The following is a 13,598-nucleotide window of genomic DNA, read 5'->3' on the forward strand; positions in this document are numbered from 1 at the left end:
TTGTATCCTTGGGCCACCTTGGAAAATGTTATGGTAGGTAGTTAATGTTGAGACTAGACTCTGTGATAATACAGGAAATAAGATTTAATATTTGTTACAGTTTTGCAGATTGGTTATTTTTCAAGAAATGCCATTTTAGAGAATAATCTAGTGAACTACTCATGATCATCTGAGGAGAATTTGTCCCAGAATTATTAAAGAACTTGACAATTTCACACAACTAGTGATAAAGTTAGTTCTCAAACCCTGAACGTTAAATTTCAGTCTTGGGTCAGTTCTAAATGTTTGCAACCATTCAGCCTTCATGAACGTGAAATCAGCCCTGAGAAAATTGCTATAAAGCCCATGATTCTGAATGATTAAAAATATTAAATCACCATAGATATGGTGGTTCAAAGTGGTTGCAGATCTATAGTCAATAAGTTTCACTGACGTTCTCTGGATCCTAAAAGACAACATTTTAATAAAAATAAAGGCCGTTTTGACTTTCAAACTAGTGGAAAAGAATACAATTCTAAGAGGAAAGAACTAAGATTTAAAGGAAGAATAAGGATAGCATATATGATTTTATGTGGTGAAGCTATTTTTCCAAGACCTCTGAAATTGTATATCTCCATATTTCTTTCCTTGGTAGTTTTGATAACTTAGCAAAACTGAAGTAAATAGTATCCATTTCTATCAATATCAATTTCTAAATTTTGAGTCAATGATATATAATATTTTTGAAATAATTTAAAAATATGGATTCTTGAACAATATGTTAATATCCCTACTGCATAAACTAAAATAGAGAAAAATTTGGTTGAAAGTAACTTACTACATCAAAAAGAAACAAACACATAGCATATATATTGCGTTTATATAAAGGAAAATGTCTTGCTTTTGTGTGTGTGTGTGTGTGTGTGTGTGTGTGTGTGTGTGTGTGTGTGTGTGTGTATTGAGAGTACTACTACTTTTGGGTCCAAACAACTACTTTGGGCCCAAAATTATAAAACTTAAACAATATTCTGAATTATTAAAAGACAGAAAATGTCACTCCTATTTATTGAAGATATATTAGTTGTTCACATTATAGTTTTTCAAGAGTTGAGAATTAAATATTCAGTGTCCCGAGAATTCTGGTAACTCCTTCGTCATATATCAAACTTAATAATGTGCAATGCTAGCTTGCTTCCCCTATAGGGCAGCCTGAAAATAAAACATCTAATACAGCCTGTCAATTAAAGATAACATAACCATTTCATCAAAAGAAATTACCAGAAATAAAAGACCTCTTTCACATGATAATATTTTATCCACCTCTCTGAAACTTCTTATTAGCAAGGTTCAGAGGTCAGTTAGACAATAGCTGAGGGTCAGTTTCTGCTCCTGGTGAATCTTAAGTATGTCTTTGATCACAGTTCTGCCGGGGATTTGGTCCCATGAGGTAGCCAGCTCTTTTATTTAAAAAAAAAATTTTTTTTAACATCGTTATTGGAGTATAATTGCTTTAAAATGGTGTGTTACTTTCTGCTGTATAAAAAGTGAATCAGCTATATGTATACATATATCTCCATATCCCCTCCCTCTTGCATCTCCTTCCCACCCTCCCTATCCCACCCCTCTAGGTGGTCACAAAGCACCGAGCTGATCTCCCTGTGCTATGCAGCTGCCTCCCACTAGCTATCTATTTTACATTTGGTAGTGTATATATGCCCATACCATTCTCTCACTTCATCCCAGCTTACCGTTCCCCCACCCCATGTACTCAAGTCCACTCTATACATCGGCATCTTTATTCCTGTCCTGCCACTAGGTTCTTCAGAACATTTTTATTTTAGCTTCCATATATATGTGTTAACATATGATATTTGTTTTCCTCTTTCTGACTTACTTCACTCTGTATGACAGACTCTAGGTCCATCCACCTCACAACAAATAACTCAATTTTGTTTCTTTTTATGGCTGAGTAATGTTCCATTGTATATATGTGCCACATCTCCTTTATCCATTCATCTATTGATGAACAATTAGGTTGCTTCCATGACCTGGCTATTGTAAATAGAGCTGCAGTGAACATTGTGGTACATGACTCTTTTTGAATTATGGTTTTCTCAGGGTATATGCCCAGTAGTGCGATTTCTGGGTCGTAGGGTAGTTCTATTTTTAGTTTTCTAAGGAACTTCCATACTATTCTCCATAGTAACTGTATCACATTACATTCCCACCAACAGTGCAAGGGGGTTCCCTTTTCTCAACACCCTCTCCAGCATTTATTGTTTGTAGACTTTTTGATGATGGCCATTCTGACTGGTCTGAGGTGATACCTTACTGTAGTTTTGATTTGCATTTCTCTAATGATTAGTGATGTAGAGCATCCTTTCAGGTGTTTGTTGGAAATCTGCATATCTTCTTTGGAGAAATGTCTATTTAGGTCTTCTGCCCATTTTTGGATTGGGTTGTTTGGTTTTTTGACTTTGAGCTGCATGAGCAGCTTGTAATTTTTGTAAATTAATCCTTTGTCAGTTACTTCATTTGCACATATTTTCTCCCATTCTGAGGGTTGTCTTTTTGTCTTGTTTATGTTTTCCATTGCTGTGCAAAAGCTTTTAAGTTTCATTAGGTCCCATTTGTTTATCATTGTTTTTATTTCCATTTCTCTAGGAGGTGGGTCAAAAAGGATCTTGCTGTGATTTATGTCATAGAGTGTTCTGCCTATGTTTTCCTCTAAGAGTTTTATAGTGTCTGGCCTTACATTTAGGTCTTTAATCCATTCGGAGTTCATTTTTGTGTATGGTATTAGGGAGTGTTCTAATTTCATTCTTTTACATGTAGCTGCCCAGTTTTCCCAGCACCAATTATTGAAGAGGCTGTCTTTTCTCAATAATATAGTCTTGCCTCCCTTATCAAAGAGAAGTTGACCATATGTGTGTGGCTTTATCTCTGGGCTTTCTATCCTGTTCCACTGATCTATATTTCTGCTTTTGTGCCAGTACCATACTGTCTTGATGACTGTAGCTTTGTAGTATAGTCTGAAGTATGGCAGCCTGATTCCTCCAGCTCCATTTTTCTTTCTCAAGATTGCTTTGGCTTTTTGGGGTCTTTTGTGTTTCTATACAAATTGTGAAATTTTTTATTGTAGTTCTGTGAAAAATGCCATTGGTAGTTTGATAGGGATTGCATTGAGTCTGTAGATTGCTTTGGGTGGTATAGTCATTTTCACAATGTTGATGCTTCCAATCCAAGAACATCATATATGTCTCCATCTGTTTGTACTGGCTTTAATTTCTTTCATCAGTGTCTTATAGTTTTCTGCATACAGGTTTTTTGTCTCCTTGAGAAACTTTATTCCTAGGTATTTTATTCTTTTTGTTGCAATGGTGAATGGGAGTGTTTCCTTAATTTCTCTTTCAGATTTTTCATTGTTAGTGTATAGGAATGCAAGAGAGTTCTGTGCATCAATTTTGTATCCTGCTACTTTACCAAATTCATTGATTAGCTCTACTAGTTTTCTGGTAGCAGCTTTAGGATTCTCTATGTACAGTATCATGTCATCTGCAAACAGTGACAGTTTTATTTCTTCTTTTTTGATGTGGATTCACTTTATTTCTTTTTCTTCTCTGATTGCTGTGGCTAAAATTTCCAAAACTATGTTAAATAAAAGAAGTGAGAGTGGGCAGGCTTGTCTTGTTCATGATTTTAGAGGAAATGGTTACAGTTTTTCACCGTTGAGAACAATGTTGGCTGTTGGTTTGTCATATATGGCCTTTATTATGTTGAGGTAGCTTCCCTCTATGCCCACTTTCATAAATTGTTGCTGAAGTTTGTCGAAAGTTTTTCTGCATCTATTGAGATTATCATATGGTTTTTATCCTTCAGTTTGTTAATATGGTGTATCACATTGATTGATTTGTGTATATTGAAGAATCCTTGTATCCCTGGGATAAACTTCACTTGATCATGGTGTATGATCCTTTTAATGTGCTGTTGGATTCTGTTTGCTAGTGCGTTGTTGAGGGTTTTTGCATGTATGTTCATCAGTGATATTGGTCTGTAGTTTTTTTTGTGTGTGTGTGACATCTTTGTCCACTTATGGTATCAGGGTGATGGTGGCCTCATGAAATGAGTGTGGGAGTGTTCCTCCCTCTGCTATATTTTGGAAGAGTTTGAGAAGGATAGGTGTTAGCTTCTTCTAAATATTTGGTAGAATTTGCCTGTGAAGCCAACTGGTCTTGGGCTTTTGTGTGTTGGAGGATTTTCAACAACAGTTTCAATTTCATTGCCTGTGATTGTTGCGTTCATATTTTCTATTTCTTCCTGGTTCAGTCTTGGAAGGTTGTACTTTTCTAATAATTTGTCCATTTCTTCCAGGTTGTCCATTTTATTGCTGTATAGGTTCTTGTAGTAGTCTCTCATGGTCCTTTCTATTTCTGCAGTGTCAGTTGTTACTTCTCCGTTTTCATTTGTAATTCTGTTGACTTGAGTCTTCTCCCCCCCCCTTTTTTTGATGGGTCTGGCTGATGGTATATCAACTTTGTTTATCTACACAAAGAACCAGCTTTTAGTTTTGTTGATCTTTGCCATTGTTTCCTTCATTTCTTTTTCATTTATTTCTGGTCTGATCTTTATGATTTCTTCCCTTCTGCTAACTTTGGGGTTTTTCTTTTGTTTTTCTTTCTCTAATTGCTTTAGATGTAATGTTAGGTTGTTTATTTGATATTTTTCTTGTTTCTTGAAGTATATTTATTTATATTGCTATAAATTATTGCTATAAATGTGCCTCTTTGAGTTGCTTTTGCTGCATCCCATAGACTTTGGGTTGTCCTGATTTCATTGTCATTTTTTCTAGGAATTTTTTGATTTCCTCATTGATTTCTTCAGTGATCTCTTGGTTATTAAGTAGTGTATTGTATGGCCTCCATGAGTTTGTATTTTTTACAGATTTTTTTACCTGTAATTGATATCTAGCATCATAGTGTTGTGGTCAGAAAAGATACTTGATACAATTTCAATTTTCTTAAATTTACTGAGGCTTGATTTGTGGCCCAAGATATGATCTATCCTGGAGAATGTTCCATGGGAACTTGAGAAGAAAGTGTATTCTGTTGTTTGGGATGGAATGTCCTATAAATACCAATTAAGTCCAGGTTGTTTAACATGTCATTTAAAGCTTGTGTTTCCTTATTTATTTTCATTTTGGATGATCTGTCCATTGGTGAAAGTGGGGTGTTAAAGTCCCCTACTATGATTGTGTTACTGTTGATTTCCCCTTTTATGGCTGCTAGCATTTGCCTTATGTATTGAGGTGCTCCTATGTTGGGAGCATAAATATTTACAATTGTTCTATCTTCTTCTTTGATTGATCTCTTGATCTTTACTTAGTGTCCTTCTTTGTCTCTTGTAATAGTCTTTATTTTAAAGTCTATTTTGTCTGATATGAACATTGCTATTTCAGCTTTCTTTTGACTTCCATTTTAATGGAATATTTTTTCCATCCCCTCACTTTCAGTCTGTATGTGTTTCTAAGTCTGAAGTGGGCCTCTTGTAGACAGCATTTATATGGGTCTTGTTTTTGTATCCATTCAGCCAGTCTGTGTTTTGGTTGGGACATTTAATCCATTGAATTTTAAGGTAGTTATCGATATGTATGTTCCTATTAACTTTTTCTTAATTGTTTTGGGTTTGTTATTATTGGTCTTTTCCTTCTCTTGTGTTTCCTGCCTAGATAAGTTCCTTTAGCATTTGATGTAAAGCTGGTTTGGTGGTGCTGAGTTCTCTTACCTTTTGTGTGTCTGTAAAGGTTTTAATTCCTCCATCGAATCTTAATGAGATCCTTGCTGTGTAGAGTAATGTTGGTTGTAGGTTTTTCCCTTTCATCATTTTAAATATGTCCTGCCACTCCCTTCTGGCTTGCAGAGTTTCTGCTGAAAGATCAGCTGTTAATCTTATGGGGTTTCCCTTGTATATTATTTTTTGCTTTTCCCTTGCTGCTTTTAATATTTTTTTCTTTGTATTGAATTTTTGATAGTTTGATTAATATGTGTCTTGGCATGTTTCTCCTTGGATTTTTCCAGTATGGGACTCTCTGTGGACTTGACTGACTATTTCCTTTCCCATGTTAGGGATGTTTTCAAACAATCTCTTCAAATATTTTCTCAGACCCTTTCTTTTTCTCTTCTTCTTCTGGGACCCCTATAATTTGAATGTTGGAGCATTTAATGTTGTCTCTGAAGTCTCTGAGACTCTCCTCAATTCTTTTCATTCTTTTTACTTTATTCTGCTCTGTGGGAGTTTTTCCTACTATTTTATCTTTGAGGTCACTTATCTGTTCTTCTGCCTCAGTTATTCTGGTTTTTGATTCCTTCTAGAGTAGTTTTAATTTCATTTATTGTGTTGTTCATCATTTTTTTTTTTTTTGGCTGTTTAGTTCTTCTAGGCCCTGTTAAACATTTCCTCTATTTTCTCCATTCTATTTCCAAGATTTTGGATCATCTTTCCTATCATTACTCTGAATTCTTTTTCAGGTGGACTATTTCCTCTTCATTTGCTGGGTCTGGTGGGTTTTTACCTTGCTCCTTCTTCTGCTGCATATTTCTCTGTTTTCTCATTTTTTTTAACTTACTGTGTTTTCTATCTCCTTTTCACAGGCTGCAGTTTGTGTTTCCTGTTATTTTTGGTGTCTGACCCCAGTGGATGAGGTTGGTTCAGTGGCTTGTGAAGGCTTCCTGGTGGAGGGTACTTGTGCCTGTGTTCTTGGGGTGGGGCTGTATCTTGTCCTTCTGGTGGGCAGGGCCAAGTCTGGTGGTGTGTTTGGGCTGTCTGTGAACTTAGTATGACTTTAGACAGCCTCTGTGCTAATGGGTGGAGCTGTGTTCCTGTCTTGCTAGTTTTTTGGCATGGGGCATACAGCACTGGAGCTTGCTGGCTGTTGGGTGGAGCTGGGTATTAGTGTTGAGATGAAGATCTCTGTGAGAGCTCTCACTGATTGATATTATGTGGGGCTGGGGGTTTTCTGGTCGTCCAATGTCCTGGACTTGGCTCTACCACTTCAGAGGCTCAGGCCCAACACCGGCCAGAGTACCAAGACCCTGCCAGCCACATGGCTCAGAAGAAAAGGAAGAAAGAAAAAACAAAAATAAAAGCAAAAATTGAACAGAGAGAACCCTAGGGTAAATGGTAAAAGCAAACCTATACATACAACATCACACAAAAAAGCATACACATACACTCACCAAAAAGAGGAAAAGGCGAAAATATATATATATATGGATTAAAAACAAAGGAAGAGAGCAACCCCACCAATAAACAAATCAACCAATGATAATAAGCACTAAATACTAAACTAAGATAAACATAAAACCAGAAACAAATTAGATGCAGAAAGCAAACCCCAAGTCTACAGTTGCTCTCAAAGTCCACCACTTCAATCTTGGGAACATTCATTGTCTATTCAGGTATTCCACAGATGGAGGGTACATCAAGTTGGTTTTGGGTATTTAATCCACTGCTCCTGAGGTTTCTGGGAGGAATTTCCCTTTCTCTTCTTTGTTCACACAGCTCCTGGGGTTCAGCTTTGGTTTTGGCCCTGCCTCTGCATGTAGGTTGCCCTCAGGACTCTGTTCCCTGCCCAGACAGGAGGGAGTTAAAGAAGAGGCTGATTAGGGCTCTCTTGCTCACTCAGGCCAGGGAGAGGGAGGAGTACGGTAGTTATAATTGGAATGTGAAGTGAGCCTGCGGTGGCAGAGGCCAGTGTGATGTTGCAACAGCCTGAAGCACGCCGTGCGTTCTCCCAGGGAAGTTGTCCCTGGATCCCGGGACCCTGGCAGTGGCAGGCTGCACAGGCTCCTGGGAGGGGAGATGTGGATAGTGACCTGTGCTTTCACACAGGCTTCTTGGTGGCTGCAGAAGCAGCCTTAGTGTCTCATGCCCATGTCTGGGGTCTGTGCTGTTAACCGTGGCTCATAATGAGCTCATAATGAGCTCTGGAGCTCATTTAGGTGGTGCTCTGAATCCCCTCCCCTTGCACACCCTGAAACAATGGTCTCTTGCCTCTTAGGCAGGTCCAAACTTTCTCCCGGACTCCCTCCCGGCTAGCTGTGGTGCACCAGCCCCCTTCAGGCTATGTTCACACAGCCAACCCAAGTCCTCTCCCTGGGGTCTGACCTCTGAAGCCCAAGCCTCAGCTCCCAGGCCCCACCCACCCCAGTGGGTGAGCAGAGAAGTGACTTGGGCTGCTGAGTGCTGTTTGGCACTGATCTTCTGTGAGGGAATGTCTCTGCTTTGCCCTCTGCACCCCTGTTGCTGTGCTCCCCTCCATGGCTCCAAAGCTTCCCCCCTCGTACCCCCCATCTCTGCCAGTGAAGGGGCTTCCTAGTGTGTGGAAACCTTTCCTCCTTCACAGCTCCCTCCAGAGGTGCATGTCCTGTCCCTATTCTTTTGTCTCTCTTTTTTCTTTTGCCCTACCCAGGTACGTGGGAATTTTCTTGCCTTTTGGGAGGTCTGAGGTCTTCTGCCAGCATTCAGTCGGTGTTCTGTGGGAGTTGTTCCACATGTAGATGTATTTTTGGTGTATTTGTGGGGAGAAGGTGATCTCCATGTCTCACTCCTCTGCCACCTTGAAGGTCTCTGTTAGATTTTTAATTACAGTTTTAATTTCATTATTTGTGATTGGTCTGTTTATATTTTCTATTTCTTCCTGGTTCAGTCATGGGAGACTGTACCTTTTTAAGAATTTTTCCATTTCTTCCAGGTTGTTCATTTTATTGGCATATAGTTGCTTGGAGTAGTCTCCTATGATTCCTTGTATTTCTGTGGTGTCAGTTTTAATTTCTCCTTTTTCATTTCGAATTTTATTGATTTGAATCTTCTCCCTTTTGCTCTTAATGAGTCTGGCTAAAGGTTTATCAATTTTATCTTCTCAAAGAACCAGCTTCTCATTGATTCTTGTTATTGTTTTCTTCATTTCTATTTCATTTATTTATGCTCTGATTTTTATGATTTCTTTCCTTCTACTAACTTTGGGGTTTTTTGTATTTCCTTTTCTAGTTCTTTTTGGTGTAAGTTTATATTGTTTATTTGAGATTTTTCTTGCTTCTTGAGGTAGGATTGTATTGCTATAAACTTCCCTCTCAGAAGTCTTAGAGTTTCTGCTGAAAAATCAGCTGATAACTTTATGGGGTTTCCCTTGTATGTTATTTTTTGCTTTTCCCTTGCTGCATTTAATATTTTTTTCTTTGAATTTAATTGTTAGTTTGATTAATATGTGTCTCGGCATGTTTCTCTTTGGGTTTATTCTGTATGGGACTCTCTGTTCTTCCTGGACTTGGGTGGCTATTACCTTTCCCATGTTAGGGAAGTTTTTGACTATAATCTCTTCAAATATTTTCTCAGCCACTTTCTCTTCTTCTTCTGGGACCACTAAAATTTGAATGTGGTGTGTTTAGTGTTGTCCCAGAAGTCTCTGAGATTGTCCTCATTTCTTTTCATTCCTTTTTCTTTACTCTGCTCTGCTGTAGTTATTTCCACCATTCTATCTTCCAGCTCACTTATTTGTCCTTCTGTCTCAGTTTTTCTGCTATCGATTCCTTCTAGAGTATTTTAAATTTCATTTATTGTGTTGTTCATCATTGTTTGTTTGGTCTTCAGCTCTTCTAGGTCCTTGTTAAACATTTCTTTTATTATTAACATTTAAGTATCTAATGTTTTATAGGTGCCAGTTTGCCTAATTGTTTCATAATAATTGTGTCATTTATATGCACAGTGTATAAGAGGTAAAAGTATAGTTTTTCATTTGTTGTTTTTTTGGGTTTTTTAGTAATACGTACAAATATTTTAAGTAACCAGAGCTCTAACAGCAAAATTTGTAGGAGGGATATACAATCCCAGAGAAGGGTAAACGGCCCCAAGATTTTAACCTGAGTCTACATGTACAAATTCCAGGATAAGAGAGTGAGTTAGTATTCAATTTAGACAGAATAATAAAATAACAAGAATTTGATGATTACAAATAGTTGGCAGACTTTGAGAGATATGGCAGAAAGAAATCTGATGTAGTAGAGTCCCTTGTCACTAAAAGTTCATGGGAATACAAGGAAAAATAAACCCAGTAAATAAATAAGTAAATACTGGAGCCAAGACTGGAACAAAGAAATGTCTGGTCACCGAAAATGCATTGTCAGCCATTGGAGGATGCCAAAGCCATTTCCTTCCTAAAAGGTGATAGAACCAGATACCCTCTTGGAAGCAACGTGAGAGGCTTGCATTCAAGGCCAGGACCCTCTGGGTGTTCACAATCCTCGTGGATTAGAAAAATTCCATTTTGTGGCCAGTTAGTTGGAGATCTTGTCATCTGTGTGAGGCTTGGGTGGGAAGAAAAGTCACCCCTGAGTAAAAGGATCCTTGACTTGCACTAAGCATGAATACAGGCAGGGCTGGCTACAGACCTGTTGAACTCAGAACAGAATGAATGTGCAGCGCTGCCTGTTTAAAAAGGAAGAACAAAAGCAACATCAAAGTTACTAAAATATCAAACTTTTATCTTTCTTTCATATTATCTGCCTGACTTGTCCTGGGGTATTTTGTTCAATATTTAATATCTTACTAGGTAAAAAATTTTAATTACTAGCAGGAATTTTACATTTCATATTTAGAGTGTGCTCTAACATTTTCAATGCAAATATGCATGCTTATTCAGTGCAAAGAATCACAGATCCCACAATCCATGTTGTCTAACTCACATGTGCATGTGTATTTCATTCCACCAAAACAGTGGAAACACCACACAAAACTCAACTGTGTTTATTTCACTTCTAGGTACACACACATTTTAACCACATGACTATCTAAGCATATGCACAACGAAATAAGCACTGGAAGGAAAAGGAACTATGGGATTCCCTATATTTCCCTTTCCTTCTATGATTTTCAGTGTAGGTAGTTGGGTTAAATTAAAACAGTAAGAAAGGATTTGATAGGGCTCCTTGGTCATTTGTGGTTCTTAGAATTCCGTTGTGTCTCTTCTGTTTGATGTGAACTCTGGTTTGGACACATGGATGGCCTCTTTGTGCTGTCATCACTTGTACTTGATCAAGTGTAGATGGACGAGGCTTCCCTTGGCTTGAGTTTTGTAGAAGTCCTGTGCCCGGTGGGTGCACAGGAATTCCGTGCTCAGGAGGCCTTGTGAACACCGTCTGAGGACAGGGCACCAAGGACAGCTGGGTGCCTAGACTGTGTGTATCTTCTCTGCACCATTGTCCCATTAGACTTCACTTCAATACAACTTCAAAGGTAAAATGATTGAGTTTCAAGAAGGTGACTGCTGAATATTAAACTAAGCCTGGAGCCCTTCGAGCAAAGGGCGGGCCCTGGGAGGCTGAGCACATCTCATAACTATTCATTCATTACAAATGGTGGTGCCAACCCACATGCATAAAGGAAGGTAACCACGGGTGCCGAGATTAAGGCAAAGCACTCAGGTACACGGGGACCATTCACAGGTTCCCACATGCATAAAGAAAGGTAACCACGGGCGCCGAGATTAAGGCAAAGCACTCAGGTACATGGGGGCCATTCACAGGTTTCCAGTCATAGCATTTTTTGTTTTACAGACATGGAACAGAAAATCATAAAGTAGAAAATTTAAAGCCCAAAGCATCCAGTGTGGTGGGCAGGACCCTCGATCCTTTGCAGATTTAACAAGAACAAATAATAGGGTGTAGGGAGAAAGCAGGGCCCTGCACATGCCCCCTGCGCGCAACACCACCTAAGGGGTGGGCACACCACGTAAGCCAGCCCTCCGGCTGACCCCTGGACACACCCCTGCCCTCACCCCATGTAAGGAAGCAGCTCGCCCCGCCTCGGGGAGTGAGCAAAGGAACCTGTTGTTTGCTCTCGCTCCCCACTCCTGCAGCAGGGACGCCAATAAAGCCTGGCCTGACTTTCTTAACGGGCCTCTGATCAATTTCTATTTGTTGGAGAAGGCCAAGAACCCTGGTCAGTACCAAAAATCTCTAAACATAGAGAGTTTTCATGGGCTGGTTGCAGAATAGCAAGTCTGAAAGCGGTGCTTGGGCTGGCCTGGAGGACAGCAAACACCCGTGCCCTGATTCGCCCATGGAGCCATGTGGCAAGGAGCTGTCGGCAGCCTCCAGGAGCTGGCGGGCAAACAAGGGCTTCAGTCAGACAACCACAAGGAAGCAACTCTGCCAACAGCCGGTGAGCTTGCGGGAGGATTCCGGGCCCTGGATGGAAACCGCAGCCCTGGCTGACACCTTGCTGTCTGCCTGGAGACTCTGCCTAAGATGTGGCTGGACTTCTGACCTACAGAAACTGAGAAGTGATAAATGTCTGTTGGTATAAGCCACTATGTTTGTAGCAATTTGTTATGCAGCCATGGAAAGCTACTGTATCCAGGAATAACATTTTGGCTTCTATCCTGATAGTTTTATCTTTTATAGCTTTTTCCTTATGTACACATGTATATATGTTTTGCATAAAATGGAATTATCCTTTTCATTTAATCTTTTTTATATTTATTGTGATGATGAACATTTTTCACCCCATTAACCAGTTTTACCACACTGTTAAAAAATAAAAATAAACAGATCTCATACCCAGGAAGCCAAGTCCAGGTACAGAGTCAAAATGTGTACTACCTGCAGGGTATCAGAAATAAAACCAATAAATGACCAAAAAATAGTGCAGAATTATTGAAACCGCTGGAGGAAGCAAACTTGAAACTTCGATAGTATTAGTGGAAAATAATCAAGTTCATTTATTTTTAGTAGACCTAAGCATTTTGTTTAAATAGCAATGTATCAAGTAAGATCCAAACAACAGTCTGAACATGGCATAATATTTTTCTTTTTTTCTTTCTTTCTTTTTTTTTTTTTTTGCGGTACGCGGGCCTCTCACTGTTGTGGCCTCTCCTGTTGCGGAGCACAGGCTCTGGATGCGCAGGCTCGGCGGCCATGGCTCATGGGCCCAGCCGCTCCACGACACGTGGGATCTTCCCGGACCGGGGCACGAATCCGTGTCCCCCGCATCAGCAGGACTCTCAACCACTGCACCACCAGGGGAGCCCTGTTTTTCTATTTTTAAAAGAATTTAAGATATTGAAGTTTAACATAACATAACACAAAAGTGCATAATTTGTAACGACATCCCAGGGAGCACAGCTGGGCGGGCAGCTCCTCCAGGTCCATTGACAAATTCTTACATCTTCTGTCCAAAAGGTAACCACTGTCATGATTTCTAGGCTATAAAATTTGCTCTTTTTCAAGTTTGAATTCAATGCAATCGTGTGTTCTGTATCTGGCTTCCTTTGTACATTTTGTTTGAAACTCATAAAAGTTGTTGCATATAGCTATAATTGATTTATTTTTATTTCTGTAGAGTGAACCATTTACAATGCAACTTATTTCCTGTTCTATAATCGATGCATATTTCCACTAGAGGCCAATATGAAAATGCTGCTATAAACATTTAGGTATATGTCTTTGGATGCACATATGTACACACTTCTGTTACCCAGGAATGGAATTTCCAGGTCTTAAACTTTCTAGTTACTGCCCAAGAGTTTCAGAGTGTAGATAACAGTTTATACTCTAATCAACAAAGTC

The sequence above is a fragment of the Orcinus orca genome, chromosome 4, assembly GCF_937001465.1.
Source record: "Orcinus orca chromosome 4, mOrcOrc1.1, whole genome shotgun sequence".
In the NCBI taxonomy this organism is placed as follows: Eukaryota; Metazoa; Chordata; class Mammalia; order Artiodactyla; family Delphinidae; genus Orcinus; species Orcinus orca.